Here is a 21971-nt window from a genome sequence, read left to right as displayed (position 1 = left end):
CGTAGTCTTTATTTTCATCTGAGCATTCAGTGCCTTGAAGACAGAGAGCACATTTTGTAATTGGTTTTGGACTCCCTGCCATGACTCCCACATAGTTAGTCCTCAGTGGGGGATTGGTGGCTTCAAAGAGTTAGCCTTCTCCTTTTCTGATCCTTATTCGACAGGACTCCTAGTTTTTGTTATGGCATTGTCCTTGGCAAGGTGTAGTCCTCCACCAGATGCAAATCCTTTCATCTGGAAGTGGCTCCTCAGTGCACTGAAGCTCAGTATTTCCATCTCCACTCCTCCATTAACCTCAGTTCCACATCCATTAGCTCCAGTTACTTGAAGTCCATTCCATATTTTGCTTCCAATTCATGCAGGTTTGCTATAAATGGTCTTACATTGCATGCGCACAGTTTCTGGAATTTTTTTTTTTTTACTTTAGAGCTATATGGTAATTCTACGCATAGCACCATGAAAAAAGGTGTATAATTATGTCTAACGGTGTCTATAAAGTGCAGAATAATTTGGTTATGAATCTTGGTTTTTTGGGTCTTGCCACGTTAAGAAAGGAAGCCTCCCTTGAGGTAGCAATATAACTACAACAAACAGTCACTATAGAGGGCCTGCATAAAAGACATTATTTCTGAATGGTCCATTATACTTGCTACTTTTTTTCTTCATTGAAATTTCTATGGCTGAGGTGCTTCTCCTGGCATCCTCTTCCAAGCAGAGTGACCTTAGTCAAGTCTTTTCCTCTTTCCCAGCCTCAGTCTCTTCATTTATTGACAAAGATAAAAAAATACAGGGCAGATCCAATGAAGTAATGCCGTCAAAGTGCTTAGTCATGATATATGCAGCCCCCGGGCAGTAGTATGATTGTTCATTGTTGGAGGGCTCAGAAAACAGTAAAATTCAGTTGTAGGAGGTGTCAGAAGAACGGAGACACTGTTGCGCACAGGTTTCCTAAGCCTGGTATCCTGAGAGCTACCAAGCAAGTGAATCTTCGCTCCATGGACACCCAGCAGGTTGGAGCCACTGATACCTTTGGCAGGCTCGGGAAGTTCATTGGGATCACCCCTTCCTTTAACATACAAAATAATAGCTTATTGAGTACTGCAGGAAGTCCAGAGCCCTCCTCAATATCTTCAAAAGCCCCCTGCTTGCCGGCAGAAGTGGGGGCTTATCTTTTTCTCTTAGACAGCTCCAGCTGTCACTCGCTTCTTCACCATCCCCTGGCTCTCCTAGCAATAGCAGATGGTTGAAGAGTATACATGAGCATTCTGAAGGCAGCTGCCAAGGAGAAGCTGCCTGAAAACTGTGAGCACGTGCAAGGCAGTAAGTTGGAATTTAGCAAGGGACAACTCTGAAGGCAAGAGAGCACATGGATGTGTAAGTTGCAGTGTGATGGTGACAAAATTATCCCCAGCCCATGGGAGCTGTACCTTCTCCCTGGTGCGTTGCAAGGAGCTGATCGGCCCATTAATTTTACTCTTTTCATAGGGATGACTTCGCTGGTCTGGTACATAGTAGTCCACAGGTGTTTGTAGCATGCCCCAGTACTCATCCCTGGAAGACTTTATTGTTCTTGTCCCTGCCAGGCGCTTCAAGCTCTGCAGCTTTCTTGTGGTTGTTCTGCTTTTAGTCTTGGTGAGAGTGCGAAACACATTTTGTTATAGGAAGATTGGAGATCTGATTGGCTTTATTGAGTGTGATTGCCTTATCTTAAGATCAGAAATTCATCCTTGTAGAGAAAGCCAGGTTAATTACCTAGTTAATTTTCAGCAGCTATTGTCATTGAATGGTGAGAAGGTCATGAAAATTGCTCTGAGTAGGTCAAACCTAAGCTTCTGGAAACATGGTGGATCTTCCTGGGCAATGCTTCCCAGTCACTTTTGCAGAGTTTAAGCTGGTAAGGACTCGCATCTGAATGGATATACCTAATTGCCTGCCAAGTAGCTGCTTCTGTTAGTTTTGATCCTTGGGAGGTATGCTGCTTGAAGAATGCTATAGCCAAAAGCCCCAGCTAGAAGCTGAGACCCAGAAAAGCAGAGATCACAGGCCTTTAAAGACTGTTTTCTGGAACTGGCTGGCTTCTATTGCGTTGGCCAAAAAGTTCATTTAGTTTTTTCCGTACGATGGCTTTAGTAGTGATTAGTTGCCTTTAACTTCATTTGAAACAATTTCGTTAGATTGTATTGTGATAGCTGTCATATCAGTGTGCATTTAAAAATCTTATTAAAATAGGTGAACTTTTGTGCAGCCATTTTAATATTGAAGATGGAAGAAGATAGGCAACATTTTTGGTGTATTATGCTTTATTATTTCAAGAAAGGTAAAAATGCAACTGAAAGGCAAAAAAAGATTTGTGCGGTGTATGGAGAAGGTGCTGAGAGTTATCAAAGATGTCAAAAGCAGTTTGCACCCTGGCTGGTGTGGCTCAGTGGATTGAGTGCTGGCCTGTGGACCAAAGGGTCACTGGTTCGATTCCCAGTCAGTGCACATGCCTGGGTTGCGGGCTAGGTCCCCAGTAGGGGGCACGCAAGAAGCAACCACACATTAATGTTTCTCTCCCTCTCTTTCTCCCTTCCTTTTCCTCTCTCTAGAAATAAATAAATATATTTTTTAAAAGTGATTTGTGAAGTTTCTTGGTACTATTGACATTCTGGTCAAATAATTCTTTGCTGTGGAGCTGTCTTATGCATTGGAAGATGCTTAGCACCAGCCCTGGCCTCTACCCACTAGAAGCCAATAGCAGGAGATAGCCAACATACTCAAAATATCCAAATCAATAAAGTTATGGCCAAAATAAAAAATGTGTCTTTTACAGAAGAAAAAACATACAGACTTTTTGGCCAACCCAATAGCTGTACATCCCACCCCCAAATCCCTCCCCGAATAAGGCAATTACTGAAATATTTTGATGCGATCATATAGTTTAGGAGTTGAGGATGTACAAAGGTGCTCAGAGTTTGGCCAAATATAGCCCAGAGTAGAGGGACTGAATATTTAGAAGCTATTTAGTCATGTCCCTTCAGGAAACAAGAACGAGTAAGGTATGTGTGATCTGTGACTACTTACTGCTGCAGATCACTTAAGTGCCACTCTCCAATCAAGTGTGGACCTGGTGGAAGAGAAGGAAAAGTATACCCAGCGGCCACCTCTCTACACTTCCCAGGCCACTGCCCCATTTCAGGGAGGTTGTTATTACTGCTTGTCTGTGCTGTTGCAACAGCCTCCTGTTCCCTACCTTCCCACATCTCTCCTCTCCGGCCTCTTCTCCTAGCATTTACTGTAACGCACTGCCAGCTACATCCTTCTAAGGCCCAGTTCTGACCACCTTTGCCCTGTACTCAGACTTCAGCAGCTCAGGAACAGTCTGCCCTCCTCAGCTTCCTGTCTATGGGCTTCCCAATCAACTGAATAGCGCCCTGGTCTCCTTCACCTGTATTCATTTCCAGGCAAATAAGACTCCTCACTAATTTCTGAACACACCCTGAAGTTTTCTACTTCTTATAGGTGTTTATTTAAATATATTTCTCCTCATAATTTTGTCTGTCATTTGTCAGGATCACCTACTTTGTTAAGCTTTCCTTGACTCTCTGCCCCCAACTGTATATGATTTTTTTCCCTCTGAACTCACATAGTCTGGTCATTGAACTTCCTTCTTGGCTTGAATTCATGTTTGTGACTTATTTATCTCCCTCAGTGGACAGTAAGTTCCTTAAGGGTCAGGGCCCATGCTAGATTCATTGTCACATTGTTACATGGTGTCCTAACAGAGTCCGTGGTTACTGTTAGGGTAGCCCTACCTGCCACTCTGAAGAGCTTGTAAAAACCCCGAGGTTCTGTGGGAGGTGATGACTCCCCTTCTTTACTCCCCTTCTCGGGACTTCAGGTTTCTGTTCTGCCCATCAGGGGCAATGGTCAAGGTCCTGGCTAGCTCTAGTATTCAACTTTACAAAAAAATATTTGTGTAATGGGGTGTTCTCTTAAGGTCCAAATGTTTGCCTTTGTAGCATGGGCTTGTGTTACCTTTTGGTGGTGTTGAATAAGGAAGGAGATCAAGGGATAGCCTCTGGGTTTTGTTTCGTTTTGCTTTTTTATTTTTGCCTTCTTGGACCCCAGATCTTCCAATAGTTCTATTGTCTTTCTAATTTATGACCCTGGAAACCAGTGCAGTAATATAAAGTCATGCAGAATCTGCATAACACCATTGTGTTGCAGGTTTAACTTTGGGTACAGTGCCTGTGCATGGTAAGCATGCAATGACGATGCACTCTTTCCATTATCATTATTAATAGTTATTTCACAATAAGACAGATCTGAGTACGAAGTCTGGATTTGTCATTTGTCCAAATAAAAGGTTAAAATAACCTAAATTTTGATCATGCAGAAAGAATCACCTTTTAGTGTAAAGTCATTGAGGATTTGTCTCTGCATTTTAACACACACACTATGTATTTGAAAAGTGAGATCATATGGTATGCTTATTATTTTGTTTCCTAGGTAAAACATGTTTGTTAAAATTCATACAAGATAGGTTTCTAATGAATAAAACAAAACACCTGTTTCTTATTTTTTTTTCATTCAACAGTACATTTTGGCCACATTTTTCTGCCAGTAAATATACACTCAGAGCCTCATTTTAATCGTTGCTTAGTGGTCTATTTTAAGTATATATTACAGTTTCCTCAGCTAGACTCCGCTTTTGGGCATTTAGGTGGTTTTCGGTCTTTCGCTATCATAACAGTGCTGCGGCCTGTGCCCAAATCTGTGCTTGCGTCTGTGATTCATTCCCTTAGATAGCTGTGAATACTTGCTTTGTGCTCTTTCGCTGATGAGGGTGAGGTTGCAATGTAATGAAATGAAGCAAAAATTTAGTTACTTACATTAGAACCAGGTATTTGCAAACACACTTCTGGTGGCTCTTTTTATTTTTGGCAGCACACCCATGGCCATTATTTCATTTCATACTGCCAATGGCAAGAAGCCAATATTTTTTGTACATATATGTACCAGGCACTGCTATGCACTTTAGACAGAGGAATCTTATTCATCCTTATTTGTTGTGTGCTATTATTATCCATTTTAGAGATGGGGAGCATCAGGAGCTCAGAACAATTATGTAAATTGTCCAATGTGTGGTAAGTAGTAGAGCCCAAATTTTATACTTTTTTTTTTTTTTTGGATTCTAGCTTTAGTATTCTCTCTGGTATACCACAAGCTTGTGAATTATATTGCAAGGCTATATATGAACAAGTGATTTAAAGTCCATATACCAGTTAACCTGGAAAGATTTAAGAATAAGGAAACAACATGGTGTTCACAGATTGTGTTCCCTCCCTTCCCAGTCCAGGCTGGCTTCATCTGGGGACGCCTGCCTCTGGCTGATTTCATGATGTGGTCCATAAGAACTGTAAGTGTGGTGCCTGCCATATTGGATCCTTTCCCAAAGTAAGATTACAGTGGCCATGCCCAAGGGGTCAGGTGTGATTTATGAAAGTCCCAAAGAGGCCAGGAGCAGAGATTAGGAGAGGTCCCATTTCTATTTAAAGTCACTACGAATTAGGTTCCGACGCCAAGCGCTCAAATGAATTCATCATTAAAGAGCCCCCAAAAAATGTATTAAAGGTTGGCTGAACTTCATGGGACTGTCTCATTCTGTGCTGAGGAACAAATGATAGTTTGTGCTGTTTGTTTCTCAGGAAGAAGAAGCTGTAAAATGAAACTTACATATTAATAGGCCCCCAGAGAGAATGTCTTCTCACAAAGAAAGCTACGGGCTATGGGAGAGCAGCTAAGGGTACATTCAGGGACCAAAATAATTTTGGCATGAGGAGTCTCTGCCTGTTTTCAAGGATATCTGCTAAAGCTCCAAACTATGTCCTGGTTGGCCTAGGTGCTTGGTGACTCCACTGACCCAGATCGTCATGCTGGTACATGCAAAGGTTAGGTATTGACAGGCCAGAGTTGTGAGGAGATCATCTAAGATGCTAACTAACTTCCTGGACTGACTGATGCGGAAAGCAAGGGCCAGACAAGGAAAGGGACTTGCGCAAGGTGCCCAAACAATTGACTTTCAATGTCGGAGTTCAGTAGTCACATCTGCAATCTTCAGCACAAGCTGTTTCACCACAGACATGTAGAACTGACTTCGTTTCTTCTCCTTTTCTTCCTCCTCTGCTTATTCTACTTTCTCATGCTTCCTCCCTTCTCGCATTTCCCCTTTCTGTTCTTCCTCCTCCTCTTTCGTTTTCATCTCTTCTATTCTCATATTCTTAACAACCACTCTGGTGTGTGTATCGTGACTGCTCTCTAATTAACAAGCCACTTTATATCCATAATTTCATTTGGTCCTTCATCCATCTTGGCCACAGTGCTCAGAAACCGAGTAACTTACTCACAGAGAGTGCAAGCCGGAGGCCCCTCCCCACTCAGGCTGCATGGCATCCTGAGGGTTGCACAGATGGTATATACATGCCATGGACTTCCTCCCTGGGATACTTTCTGGAAGTGTTTGAGGGTTGAACTGTCCCTGGCACAGCCTCAGGCTCTGTGGCAAGGAAGGAAGGAATTCAAGAAGCTTCCCTGCCATTGGATCTGGATGCTAAATAGAACGTTCTTGGCAAGCATGCTTCCCATGTTAATGGCTGCTCCTGCAGTATGGTAGGTCCTCACTCATGGGTACTCTTGAGCCAAGACCAGGTTCTGTGCAGGCCTCACCGCTCACATGGATGCCCAGGGTCTGCCTCCCTAAAAAGCATCACTTTTTATTTTATTAAAACATTTTTATCCTCACCCCAAAACATTTTTTATTACTTTTTTCAGACAGACAGGAAGGGAGAGAAGAAGGGAGAGAGAAGGGGAAAGAAACACTGATGCAAGAAAGAAGCATCAATCGGTTGCCTCTTGTAGACACCCAGAGCGGGGATAGAACCTGCAATCTAGGTATGTGCCTAGACTGGGAATCAAACCCACAACCTTTTGGTTATGGGATGGCGCTCCAACCAATTGAGCCACACTAACCAGGGTCCTAAAGAGCATCAGTTTTTAATAACCTCGCCTCCTGAGGCATAGATTTGTACCAAAAGATGAGAGGTGGGGGAAGAGAGGGAGAGAACTATAAGCATGCAAAAGGTAATTTCACAGTGAGAAATCCTTGTTTTTCTTTTCTTCATTCATTTTGTTGTTTACTCCACTGATATGCATTGAGTACCTAATAAGTGCTTGCCACTGCTTTTCGCTGCAGGATACGTTATCCTCAAGCAGTTTATATTCTAATGGGGGTAGATAATAAACAAATAGACCTATCTTATAGTATAGCCAAGTGCTGGTAACAACCTAAGTGCCAATCAGTAGATGAGTGGGTCAAAAAACTGCAGTACATTTACACAATGGAGTACTACGCAGCAGAAAAAAAGAAGGAACTTCTACCTTTTGCGACAGCATGAATGGAATGGGGGAATATTATGCTAAGTAAAATAATCCAGTTGGTGAAAGACAAATACCATGTGATATCCCCTATAAGAGGAATCTAATGAACAAAATAAACTAATGAACAAAATAGAACAGCAGGCATGGAAGCATGGAACAGTCTGACAGTGACCAGAGCATGAGGAAGCGGGGGCGTGGAAAGGGATGACGGTGGAAAGAAAGGGAAGGGACTAGTCAAAGAACATGTATGAATGACCCACGGACATGGCCAACAGTGTGGGAATTGACTGTGGGAACTGGCGGTGAGATGGGTGGAGGAGGGCAAAGGGGGAAAATTGGGACAACTGTAATAGAACAATAATAAAAAATATCTTAAGGAAAACAGGAGAGTTAGAGGTGTAAACAGAGAGGAGACAGTATAAAATAGTCTCAGAGAGAGTAGACAAATGAATGGGCTGGGGGAAGAGAGTAGGATGGCAGACTGCACTGAAGGCCCACTCTTGAGGTTTCAGGTCTTCAGTTTATAGGAAAACAGATGGCATGGTTGTGTGTTTTTCCAACCATGTTAAGCTGCTTGGGAGCAGGAATTAAAGAGCTGGATTAACCCATATTGGGGTTTTGGCTAAGGGTGGATGGTAGAGGGAGGAAGGGGGAATTTAGGTATATACCTATCTTTTCTCAGATTCGTCTCCCTCAGTCTCCTCAATGTTTCCTCATTACTTTTGTGTGTCCCTCTCATTTTGTAGCTCAGCAGATAGGTAATACTTCTACACAGATATGAAACGTGTCCTCTCTAGCTACAAGTGCACAGGGGGAGAGTGAGAGAATGTCAGAGCGCTAGGAGAAGCACATGACTGTAAGCAAGAGAGATTGGCATTGAGTTTGTAGAATACTTAATTTTAAGGAAGTTTAGAACAGATAGTTTGGGGGGGAAACCTCATTGTAATTCTGCTTTTTGTGAGCTTTTGAGGTGGCAGTGTTTCCATTTTGGTCAATGTAAGAGCCTTCTGGTCATTTGTTAACAATGTCAACTGCTAACATTTACTAAGTGCTTACCATGATGAGGGTATATCACTGAGTGCTTTAGGTGCATTAAGTCATTTAAGCCTCATAACAGTTACAGGTATTAAGTACCATTTCTACTATTTTTAGATGAGGTTAGCTGATTTGTCCAGGATGACATACTTAGCAAGTTTCAGAACTAGGTTTTGAACCCAGAAACTTGCGATGACCTAGTATATACCCTTCACCACACCTGCACTGCCCGTCAGTGCCCAAGAATTTGCATGTTAAAATCTGTACACTCATCCGTCTCTGCCCATTCAATGTAACTTTCCCAATGCCCACTCTGTTGTAAGTAATCATGTTAGTTGCTGGGGTAGGATGAGGGTGTGGGTGTGGTTCAGTCCCAGATCCTTCATTCTTTTCGTGCTTCGTTAGGGATCCTTGAAGAAGCTAAACGGGGAGTGAACTTTCTGCCTGGAAGCTGTTCTGGAGACATGTATCCTGGGCTCACATTATATAGTCTGATGATTAAGCCCATAAGACTGTACCTATGCCTCCTTCATCTCTGAGAACTTGTGATGGTATCTTCTGGTTTTGCTGATTCTGTGGCTATTAGGCTGCCACCTTGTTCTCCATGCTCCTCCTCTTCATCTGTTTCTTCCCCTATCCCTTTTTCTGAACTCTTAACCCTTGAAGGAGAGTCTGGGACCCGCTCCTGGCCTGCCCCCCCCCGACCAGGCTATGACAGATTGCCTTCCTGTTATACTTAATGGCAGCATGTACATAGAATATGCTTTCTGCTTACATACTGCTACCACCTCTTATATCCGTCTAAATCCAAGAAGCCTGTATCATCAACATAAAACCCATAGAGGCAATGCATGCTGGGAACTGGTCTTCCTTTTCAGAGCTGATAACCATGGATCAGTGAATTCTGTAGATCACATCTGTCCTAAACAGCAAATTAGCTATGCTTGACTTCAGCTACCATATTTTGCCTGCTGTGAGCTTGCTTTACCCTTTTATGAAATGTACTTCGTAACATCGTGGAAGAAATACATAAGATTGATTAGAATTGACACAATTTGTGCATTCTTCTGCAGTTATTATTGTAGTACTTGCTTTGAAACTCGACAAATCCTTTAGCCAAGTTTGTTCTTCTGTAAAGTTTCATTCAAATTTTAGTGGGTATATTTATGTGGAAATCGGATCACCTTCCAATGATAGCTCCTTGTTGTTAGTGTTTTGATGTTGTTTGCCAGAGCAGATTGATTTGCCGTTATGAAAAAACGTTTGAACTAAAAAAGTCCTCTGAACTTTGTTCACTCATCAAAGAAAAATCTTATCAAAGAAAATAGAGCAGAACATGTAAACAGAAACCTGCAAATTAAATTTACTTTTCCAATTCAATGTATTTGATCTGCATTCGTTATGAAACTAGGGCAGTAGTTGCTTCTTGATTCTGCAGTAACATTGAGGCTTAGGCTATTTTACAAACTCCTTAAAATTTTAATGGGGAAAAAAGAATCAGCAATGTTAACTGCTAATAACCTGTACACTTTGATATTAAATTAGGATACCTTCTAGGCTGTGTCATTGCCCTTACAGTCAATCTCATCTATCAGGCTTGGGGAGCACCATGCAATGGTGCCATTTCTGGAAACAGGCGGGCCAACCTTCCCATGTGGTGACAGTTTGTTTAGTGTAAGCCAATAGCGTCAGAAGTGTTAGAACACTTGCAGAGATGATTTGCAGCTGTGGAAAGGTCCAATTTCTTCTGCTTGACTCAGGGTTGGGTTATTTTTCAGAGCTCTATTTAGATTTTGGACAACTGGGCTAATGACCTGAACTGTTTGCGTCCTTGCTATCTCTCTCACGTGTTTTCAATCATTCCCTAATTTACTGTTTTTTACCTAGGCTTACTAATCAGAACCACTGGAAACTAAAAAAAAAAAAAAAAAAAAAAAAAAAAAGAAAAGAAAAATATACAAGCTTAAGACCTAGAGATGTTCAAATAGCTCAAGTAAATGGAAGGTAGTGGCAACGAGGAAGTCACCTGGACTTTGCTCTGAATCCTGATTTCATCACTTGGCTAGTCATGTGCCCTTGGGCAAATCATTTACCTTCTCCAAATCTCCTCACTTTCTTCATTTGTCAAATGGGTAAAATGTTTGCACTGCTTTCATGTGGTTGTCATGATGGATAGTAGATAGTAGTACATAGGTAATAATGTATACTTAATATTTGAATGGTTACTGTATATTAATCAGCTGTTAAGTGGTGATGAGGCTTCTGCCATTTAAGAAGTTTACAGGGTATCTGGAGTTCTAGTCACACTGGGAATCACTACTCCTAAAACACAGCTTCCTCTAAATTGTTCTTTGCAGCTGGTGCAGATTCCATGCTATGATGCCACTTAATGCAAGTATGTATATAGTGGCTGTTTATGCTTTGCCTGGCACTGTGCAAGTTATTGGGGACACAGAGACCATGAAATATTGCCCCTACCCATAAGAGTTGAGTCAGCTAATACTTCATTCTGCTTTGTGGTGAAGTGGCAAAATATTTCCAAATATGATGTGACATACATTCCTTGTGGCATTCAAAGGTGGGTTTTATTTCTAACAAACCTAAGCTTCTTCAAACACAATTGTTTTGTAAACTAATTTGCAATAAACTTTCCATTGGTAATCTTTATTTTAATTACCTTCTAGTGGCTTTTTAAAAGAAGGTACATTTTTAAAATATTTTTAAAGATTTTATTTATTTACTTTTAGAGAGAGGGGAAGGGAGGGAGAAGGAGAGAGAGAGAAACCTCGATATATGGGAGCTACATCGATCAGTTGCCTTTTCCGCACCTCCAACAAGAGACCTGGCCTGCAACCCAGGTATGTGCCTGACTGAGAATCGAACTGGTGACCTTTTGGTTCACAGGCCAGCACTCAATCCACTGAGTCACACCAGCCAGGGCAGGAGGTACATTTTTTAAGGCTCAGTTGGCATTTATTGAGAACTGCCATATGCCAGGCATTTTTACTGATGCTCCCTTTTCCATTCTCAAGACAATCTGTGAAGTTGTCCTTCTGACAGTTTATGAGGACCTGAAGGCTCTGAGAAGTTATTACCTTGCTCAAGACAACTATAGCTAGTAAAAGGCAAAGGCATGATTTGAATCCAGTCCTGTCTGACTCCTAGTCACATTTTCTGCCCACCCTTCCCCCATGCATGTAGGAGTTAAAGATGAGAGCTAATTACTGAGCAGTGTTTAAAGGCCACTTAAACATTTTTAAAGTGGGCTAAGTAAATGAATGTGATAAATGCATGTAAGTGCCCAAGAAATATTAACTGTGTTGAGGTTAGAGATCACTTTTAATGTCAAGAATGGGCTGTGTTCTCTCAATTTCTTTTTCTGCTGAGTGGATTAAATTTGTTTAAAGTTGAGCTTAATTATTGAAATGATGAAATAATAATTTGTGGTTATCAACTGTGTGGTCCTCAGTGCTGCTAGTTTACATGTCCTTCAGCTCATCTCAGGCATCTCCATGACCTCTATTTGAACTATATGTGTAAGATTGTTCACAGAGTTTACATTTGAATCAAACTGAATACTAAAAACAGCAACAGCAAAATGATGTGTTTTACATTTTGGTTCTGATTTGCTCTGTTAAGGTGCATGTTTAAGTTGCAGAGATGCCTCCTGCTCTTTAAGTCAGGACCACCAAGGGGTCTGGGGAGTGGGCAGCTACAGCCTAGTAGAAAACAGTGCCATTAATGTTAAATCGATGCACTTGAACTGAAGCTGTATCCTCAGTGTCAGTCAGCATCATGCTATCCTGTCCTTTGGCAGCAGAACAAGTTCAGGCTCAGCAAGACAGGAAAAACAGCCCTGCAGTTCTGCAAAACCCACCTCTTCACATCTAAACGTTTCAGAGAGAACGTTCTTTCTCCTCTTTGGAGAAATCGAATAAACACACGCATGCCATGGGCCGTAGTGGGTGGGAGGCTGCAGTGCTTCCTCTGGTTCTTCTGGGCAAACCTCAGAGGTACATTTCACTACCTGTGCCAAGTTGCCTCACCACTTTCAAGGCATTGAGTTCTCAGATGGAGTTGCCAGAAGATGCGGGAGAGCCCTGAGAAAAAAGTGGCACTTTTCTCCTTGCCAATTCCCAGGTGAGAATCAGATGGCAGCCTCCGTTAAGTGATTCTTTTCTTCTTTTCTTTTCTTTCTTTTTTTTTTTTACCTTTTCTGTGTTTAGTTTTGCATGTGATCAGAACTCATTAGCAGCATTATGATAGCATAAGGTTGCATTTTATTTATATTTCTACTTACTGTTTTTATTTCACTGGCCAAAGATATAACAGGGAAAACACATCAGCTGGTTTAAAATGAAAGAAAAATATAGGTATCTAACACTAATGTTGGTTGCTTTAAAGCAAATTTATTTTTGTACCTGCAGAAGATGCTGTGGCTCCTTGCTTCCTTTCACTTTTTCTCTGTAGGTTCTTTTGAACATGAAAAACAGACATTGTTTCAAGTAAACAGTTAGGTATCCAAATGAGTTCAAATTACACTTCCATACCAGTGCATTTATTCCGGTGATTGCACTGATTGTGTTTGACCATGTGATAATTAGGCCACATTCAGATCACAAATTCCCATTTTACACCTTTTGGGTTTTCTAATCCAAAATGTACTAATGGCCTAAAGAGTGCTCTGGTGTTAGGTGACCAGAAGAGCCATTTATATAATGTTTTTGCTAATGGAGAGGTTTAAATGTAGGGAAGGCTATCTCCACAGATCGAGGCTCTAAGTGGTCAGAACAGGGCACCAGTATAATTATTGGAGGGCACTTTTTCTTCTGAGTAATGGTGGCTGATTGTTATAGATTCAAGCCACATAAATGAATGTAATTGGAGAAGTACACACACACATGCCATTTGCCATTGGTTTGGAATGGGTAATTTAATATACAGGTCTATACAGGTTTAACATTAAGTCATCCATTTCAAACTAATGGTAAAATAAGCTAGAATAGAAATAATTAGCCTGGGGCCAAATTGAGAGCCTTTTCTTTCTCCTCCAATCCCTCTGATGTTAGTTCTTTCTTCCACTTAATTATCTGAGCACTGCAGATGACTCTGAGCCAGGTGAAGAGTAAGGGCTCAAACGTGTTGACTCTGAGGGATAGATAAAGCAAGTGTTACCTTCCACACAGTAGGCTCGTGGACGTTTTGAAAGAGGGCTACATGCAGACAGCCATCCTTAATGGGAAGGAACAATATCCTGATGGTCGCTTTTCAGCTATTAGCAGGTAACTGCTTCTGCCTATGCCAAAGGCTGTCCTTAGACAAGGGACAGTTGCCAGTGAGTGTCTAGGTGGAACTAGGAACAGATCCCACAGAGCCACCAATGGAATTAAGCAGTGCCTGTTGTGAAGAAGGCCCTGGGAAGGCAGGTAAGGGACAAGAGCAGAGATCTGGATAAAGGCAGAGTGGGAAGATAGAGTCTGGGGAACAGGAGGAAGTAGGGAGGCGTTGAATCTCTGGATGAAATCATGAATCTACTACTTATTCATTCAACAAATGGCATAGTGATCTTCTTGGAACTTACCGTCTATACGAGAAGATAGGTGCTAATCAGATGACTCATGCATTCACCAAAGAGATATTGAACTTACTGTGTTACAGACGTGGTAGATGCTATGCACAAAAGTATAGATTTTGAGAGACTGGGGCATCAGTGAACTGCATTGATGGAACATCATGGCCCAAGGAAGTGAAACTTGAGGTGAGATATGAGCAATGAATATGAAGAATGAAGAATTGTTTAGGCAAGGGTATGTAAAGGGAACAATCCTGAAAGAGAGAAAAATGGGCCTGAGGAAAGAATAGAGTGTGTTCTAATGCATTACGTGAAGGCAAGCCTGTCTGGAGCATAGCAAGTGTGGAAGAAAGTAAAAACTGAGGCTAAGAAGATGGAAAGGGGACAGAGCCTTCTAGAACTTCCTGTCTATGGTAAAGTGTTTGAACATTTTTTAAAAAGATTTTATTTATTTATTTTTAGAGAGAGAGGGGAAGGGAGGGAGAAAGAGAGGGAGAGAAACATCAATGTGTGGTTGCCTCTCATGCACCCCCTGCCGGGGACCTGGCCTGCAACCCCAACTGGGAATCAAACCGGTGACCCTTTGGTTCACAGGCCGGTACTCAATCCACTGAGTAACACCATCCAGGGCTGTTTGAACATTTTCATAAGAACAATGGGAAGCCATTGTCAGGTTTTATGTAAGATAATGTTTTCCTTAAATGACTAGTTATAAGGAGGTAGAGAATAGATTAAAGCAGGAGTCATACTGGAGGCAAGGAGACTATTTAGGAGGCTGTTGCAGAAGAGTATACAAGGCCTGGTGGCGGCTTAGACTGGGATGGAAGCAGTGGAAGGGAAACATGGATGGATTGTGTGACCTTGGGAGAGTTGCTTCACCTCTCTGAGCCTAATTAGGCTTATTAACTTTCAGGTTTAGTCTGTCATATCTATTGATTAAAGAGTAGGCTTCACTACTCAGATCATCTGCTAAGTGTAATCTCCCTTTCAATGTCAACTGTTCAACAGAAATGTTCTGTCCGTACTTGATATATGAGGGAAAGACAAAGCTAGCTCTGAAGTCTTCTGAATTGCATTTGTTACAATTTCTTGAGACTGATGGTCTAAATACATTGTTGTGGTAGAAATCAGCTTTGAAATAAATGAAGGAACATTAATATAACACTGCACCTGTTATTCCTCTCATCCTAAAATGCTAAAAAAAAAGAAAAAAGATCCAAAAGAAGTCTCCTTGCATTCAGCAGTAATTAAATACAACTATGCTTAGTTAGGAAACTGATAACAGTGAAGAGAAATTTAGTGCTAGCTACCCTGTGAAGAGGCAGTTCAAGGACTACATTTTGATCTTAGAGTTACAAAGACTTCCAAACAAAATAAAAAGAAAGTGCTTTTCAGGGTTATAGTGTCTTACCCTAAATCTTTGAAACTTGGCAAACATTTCTTGCCAGCTCATCACACTAAGCTCTGGATTAATTTTGCACAATGTCCAATAGAACATAAATGACTCTGTGAGTGATGATTTTGATTCTAGGTATTTAAATAACATTACATTTGCAGACAAACCCTGGTGACGGTAGGCAAACACTGAAACTATTTGTCTAAACCTTTCAAATGGTTTAGTTCCATTTGATTGATATTTGTTGTGGTGCAGGTTCTCTGGGCAATGCCTTGTGTTAGACGTCTTCAGGGAAGGCAATGGTGGAGATCTAGCAAGAAAACAAGTTTAAAATATGGAAGATTTGAAGACCAACATGGTAAAATATAGTGAGCACTGCACCCAATGATTAGAGAATAAAAATTATTTTCTAACAAATAGGGCACAAGTATAAAAATTGATCTTTTACTAAGCCTTAAAGGAACTCTCTAATATCAAAAAGCCAGTATCATATAGATTAGGCTATTTGACAAAAGTGCAATACTATGTGACATCCACAACTATAAAATAGACTAAAGGAGGGAAAAAAAACATTGTCACCTCAATTGGTACAGAACTCATTCAATAAAATGCATGATTAATAACAAGATGAAGGCTATCTATGAAACCTCTATGGCAAACATTATGCTTAATGGTAAAATATTAGATATGTCTCTCTCAAGTCAGCAACAAGACTAATGAAAACCTCTAATCGCTGTTTGTATTCAGTATTACAAATGTGGTTTGAACTGGCTCATTGGTAAAAGAAAAATATAAAGACTGAAAATATATTGTTTTTGTCACAGATGGCAGGATTGTCTACACAAGTAATGTTAGAGAACATGCAGACAGACTAATAGAACTAATACAGAGTTTAACAGGTTTCCTAGGAGTAGGATCAATATATAAAAATCATTAGTGCTCCTCTTCAACAGCAAGAATCAAGGAGAAAATATTATAAAAGACAAACTCTAACAGCCAACATGGCATCCAAAACTGTGCATTGGTGTGTTTTCTCCCGTTCTTTTGGATATTGAGTTGTTTTTGCAAGATTGGTCCCTTGTCCCCCAAAATGCTGGGGCCATAAGATTCTTCCTTTTTTTCCAGGCCTTCTAAAGAAAAATTAACCAATTTAAAGCAAAGAACAAATCAGGAAACAGGATTGTTGGGAAGAACTTAGAGAATATTCCTTTGTAATGCTTCATCTTCCAAGTCAGTAGTGGTCTTGATATAGCTACTGCTATGAAAATTGAAAACCATGGTAATAACGCTGCCTCTTCTGATATCAGCTTATTCAATTCACTCCTGTCTCACCTGAGGAGTCAACTCCCTATTAGAGTATGTATGTGTTCCTCACTTGAGTGTATTCAAGCAAAAAGTTTATCAAGTTACTTTCCTTTCAATCAACCCTGTTAACTTTAAAAAGCTAATTTGGAAATGTTTACGAAAAAGGAATAACCCTGGCTGGTGTGGCTCAGTGGATTGAGTGCCGGCCTGTAAACCAAAGGGTCACTGGTTCGATCCCCAGTTGGGGCACATGCCTGGGTTGCAGACCAGTTCTCCAGTAGGGGGCGCGTGATAGGCAACCACCCATTGATGTTTCTCTCCCTCTCTTTCTCTCTCCCTTCCCCTCTCTCTAAAAATAAATAAATACAACCTTTGAAAAAGAAATATAAAAAAGGGAAGACCAAAAAGAAATATACATAGTTTATGACTTTCACTAATAAATAAGAAAATTATTTAAAGACAAAAGCTCTGGTTCCTGTGATTAGGTTCAAAGAATAGAAGGAAGTCATTCCCTGGGATGGGGGAGGGGGTGCATGTGGGAAATTAACCTTTGAGCAAATCATTGCAAGAAGATTTTTAAAGTGTATTGAAAAATGAAAGTATGATATCACCTTAAGAAATCCTTCAAATTTAGGGATATTGGTGAAGATTTAGTAAAAGAAGATTTTGATGTTTACAGATATGAGTATTTAGATGGTTGTGGATCCATTTCACCTGTTATCAAGTCCATTGCAGAGGATACATGTTATGTTTAATATACAGATAAATGTGATATCAACTTGGTAGAAGATAGTGCCTTCATAATGAGCACTGAATTACTGAATAATATGAACCTATATCTAAAATAAGAGGAAAATGTCCAAAAAAACCCTGCTTTGTCTATAAACACACGTGTTTATAAATATATATAAACACATATAAAACATATATAAACACGTGTAAAAAATATAAAGAAGACAGATATCTTTGTCTTCAAAGATGAAAACATTAATGGTTAAAGCAAGGACAGAATTACTGGAAATGGAGAATAGTTAGAAAGGGATGTAAGGGCAGAACAAGGAAAACAGTACCAAGAAGAAACACTTTATATATTTAAAAAACAGAAGAAGTGTGTTTGCATGTGTATGCGAATGTGTGTATGTGTGTGTACATATATCCTCTAAACTCACAACCTTCTAAGGAGAAAAAGCATGATTTTGAAAAAGTGTATATAGTAAATGCAAATAAAGGACCAACACATATTTTAAAGAATAAGAAGAAAAAACTTTGCATGTAGGACTACTGCAAGGGAGTTAGTCCCATGCAGGAAAAGTAGAAACTTTCATAGGAAAAAAATTTAATTCCTGAAATATAGAACCAATGCTGTACTAACTAAAAAGCAGTCTCCAATATCATTGGAGTTCTCCTATTTTAGTTAATGGAAGGTCAAAATTGACTCTAATTTGGTGAGCTCAGAGTATCAGCTACTTTCAAGCACATAAAGTCTTATTTCCTTAGCTCTTTATGTAATTTATGAATATATACTAGAATTAGAGTTTATTTGCAAGATAAATCACTAATTTGGAAAGGAAAAAAAACCCATTCACACTGTAGCAAAACCCATAATAAATCTAGAGATATACTTAACAAAATAAGTCTTTTAAGAAAATATGAAATTTTGATGAAGAACATAAATAATGACCTAATATAAGTAATAAAAGAAATATAACATTTCAAAGGTTTATAAGACTCAGTGTAATAAAGAACTCAGTTCTTCACAATTTAACTGTAGTTTGGTGCACTTTCAATCAAACCCCACAGATTTTTTTCCCAGGAAACTCGACAAACATCCTAAAATTTGTGTGGAAAAAGAAAGGGCAAAGATCAGTTAAGATCCTCTTGGAGAAGAAAAATAAGCTCTATGAGGTATTAAGAATTGTTATTAAGACATATTAATAAAAACTGTGATATTGGTACAGGAATAGACAAATATACTAATAGAATGCAATTGAAACTTCAGAAATAAACTCATGGGAAAAATGTAAATTTTCTTCCCCAGTCTAAACATAAATGTCAACTCAAGATGGATTAAAGACTTAAATGTTAAAAGCAAAAATTACTTGCTTCTGAAAGTTTTGAAGAGTATCTTAATGATCTCCACATAAGAAAAGGATTTCTTTTTTTTTGTTTTTAATTTTTTCTTTTTATTGCTTTATTTATAAATCATGTTTATTCTATTATAGTTGTCTCAATTTTCCCCCTTTACCCCCTCCTCCCATCCCACCCCACCCCTTGCTCCCGCAATCAGTTCCCACTCTGCTGTCCTTGTCCATGGGTCATTCGTACATGTTCTTTGTCTAGTCCCTTCCCTTTCTTTCCACCATTGTCCTCTTTCCCCCTCCCCTCTGGTTACTTTCAGCCTGCTCCATGGAAAAGGATTTCTTAAAACCATAGCATGGAAACCTGAAAAAGAAAACATCGATAACTTTGACTTAATTAAAAAAAAACTCTGATAAATATACCACAAAGAAAATTTAAAATAATGACACAGTGGCTGGTATAAGGTATTTTTAGCTCTTATAAATAAGGAAGGATTAATATCCAGAAGCTATAAAGTACTCTAATATTCATTATGAAAAAGACAAACAGTTCATTAGGAAAATGTGCAAAGGATATGAGGAGGCAATTTATTGAAGGGAAAACTTGATCTACCTATAAACATCTGAAAAAAGGTACTCACCTTCTCTAGTAATAAGGAAAATGCAAATTAAATTCAAAATAAGACAGTCCTTTACAGCCATCAAATTGGCAAGCGTTAAAAAGCGTGATAGTGGCACGTGGTTAGGCCAGGGGAAGATGTAGGGAACTAGGAGTTCTGGTGGGAGTATAAATTTATACACCTGCTCTGGAGAGCACTGTGGCAATATCTAGCAAAGTCAGCAATGTGCATATCTTATTAAGATCCCGAAGAATCTCTTCTAGAATCTTACCATGGAGAAATTCTTGCACATGTAAGAAGACATGAATAAGAATGTTTATTGCTATATAAAAATTCAGGTCCAACAATATGGGAGTGCATTAGTATTGTAAATAACACATTTAAAGAATGGAATGCTATAACACATAAATTAATGAACTATATCCATATACATTAATACAGATGAATCTGGAAAATATTGTTTGGCATACAAAGCAATTTGGAAAAGGGTATGTGCAGTACATTTGTGTAAAAGAACAGAAAAATAAAGAGTTGGCTATGTCAAGAGGGTCTTTGGAGCTTAGGTTTTTTTCTTTTACATTTTTCTTTTTTTTTTCCATGATGAGCAAAGAAATGGTAAATGTGGATACATGTAACCAATTACTATCTTCATAAAACAGCAGTAATAGGAATGTCTAATTTTGGGAATAAAATAAGATTGAAATAAAATATTGAAAAATGAAAAACAAAAAAGGGGTCTCTTGGGGCTGTTATGTAGTGGGCCACGCATATCCCACAAAGTTCCTTTGAGGAGACCATTGAAAAAGTTTTGTCCTATTTTCCTGTGCCTGACAAACCTGAAACAGTGAAGCAGGGAGACCCTCCTGTACATGTTTACTTGGAGAATATTCTCTTTACCCTTGAAGGAAAGCCTGGTGCAACACCATCTATTATTGTGGCGGTGACTCAAGTACATTGTGTGGTGGCTCTCTGCCTGGGAGAGTTCAGAGGTCAAATGACTCAGGATTTTATATTAAAAGGCCGAGTCTACAAGCTGAAACAGAGGAACTTAAATTGTGTGTGTGTGTGTGTGTGTGTTTCTTTCCTCTCTTTTATGCCTCACTGAAAAGTTTTTGAAAGAAAGGGAGCCAGTGGTTATTTTTTTCAATCGGTTAACTTTTGGTTGGCTTTTGTTAAAGATTTGAAAGTCATTTCTCAAAAACTCAGCAGAATTCTCAGGCTTTTGGCCATATTAATAGTGAAAGTGATGCTCAAAGTTTTTCCTCTCTCCCCACACTCCCCTCCTCCTTTTTTTTTTTTTTTTTCAATCTCAGAACCTGATTGATGAAGGCAGTTCTGACAAGTAACTTTTTGGTTGATTAATCTCCTTGAACTCAGTGTAACTTTCAAAGAGAAATGGAGAAGTGACTACAGATCAAATCAGGACCTCATCTCATGTGGCCACCCAGGCTCCTGTCACCATATTTTAGCTGGTAGGTTTCAGGGGTCCTAGCGTTTGATCCAAAATTCTCTTTGCAAATATGAAAGAGCATGACTGAATTATGTAGTCATTGGGAACTTGCTCTATTTACTCTGGGAACCTGCAATTATTATGCACAGTTATCGACGTGCAGTTTTGTGCTAATTTTAGAAGCCATTGTGATATCATTATTGGTTTATGGACTCTTTTAAATCTCTTTTTGGCAGTTTTCACAAGATTACATTGGGAATAAGCATGTATGCACACTCTTTTAATGGTATAGAGAATGGTCAAATCAACAAGTAACATAGGAAATTGGATCCAGTCCACTGTCTAAGAAACATCATTTTAGACATTTACACGACTAGATCTATGGGTCTGGAAGGTTAAAAGTCTCTATAAACCACAAAAAGATTTTTGATCTTAGATGTAGTTGTAGAATGCTCAGTCACCTTGGTGAGGTTCTTTGGTAAACCCCGTGGGGACATGGGTTTGCCTGTCTTGTTTACTGTGGTACAGCCTAGCACAGTCCAGGCACATGGTAGGACCTGAGTGTTTGTGAAATGAATGGATGGGTGGACAGATGGAAGGAAGAAAGGAAGGGAGAGGGTGGGAGAAATCTGCTTTGAGAAGGGCTTCCGTGAAGAAGGTATTCACTTTGCCAAGAACATTGCCTTTCTTATTTAAAATATCTTCCCTTTTACTTTGGATACCCAGGGTGCCAGCCACAGGCTAGTTGCAATTTATGATCTTTAAAATGTTTGAAGCCCATTGTGTGGACTAAGGGAAGAAAACCACATCAAAGCTGTGCTGCTCCTTTTTTGGTTTTGACTTCAAACATAGTGTTCAAGATGATGCAGGTATTTGATTATATATCGTTAATATTCTCCCAGAAGTCAGAAACAGCTGAATTGTAAATAGCCTCTTTAGATTTTTTTTAATAAACTGCTTTTCATGAATCACATCCATATGGGAAGTACACAAATCCTATGTGTGCAGCTCATTAAACATTTACAAAGGGAACAAATCATGGTAACTAGCCCCCAGATCAATAGAGGTACACTACCAGCACTGCAGAAGCCACTTT

At 39.6% G+C, this 21971-nt stretch overlaps 1 protein-coding gene across 3 annotated transcripts in view; it reads left to right on the top strand.

Annotated features, from left to right (window-relative positions):
* FGF13 (fibroblast growth factor 13) overlaps positions 1-21971 on the top strand; it is a 497959-nt gene that overhangs the window by 116053 nt on the left and 359935 nt on the right. The window contains exon 1 of one of the 3 annotated variants that reach the window (XM_054579562.1): positions 20767-20897. The exons of the other annotated variants lie outside the window; for them this stretch is intronic. The gene's annotated coding sequence lies outside the window, so the exon portion shown is untranslated. Of the gene's footprint in view, positions 1-20766; positions 20898-21971 lie in introns of those variants that run through there. 3 annotated transcript variants of the gene reach the window in all.

This window comes from Pteronotus mesoamericanus, unplaced genomic scaffold (genome assembly GCF_021234165.1).
Source record: "Pteronotus mesoamericanus isolate MK-2021 breed Mesoamerican mustached bat unplaced genomic scaffold, CSHL_Meso_final contig_55, whole genome shotgun sequence".
NCBI classification, from domain to species: Eukaryota; Metazoa; Chordata; class Mammalia; order Chiroptera; family Mormoopidae; genus Pteronotus; species Pteronotus mesoamericanus.
This window is presented reverse-complemented; position numbering and strand designations above follow the sequence as displayed.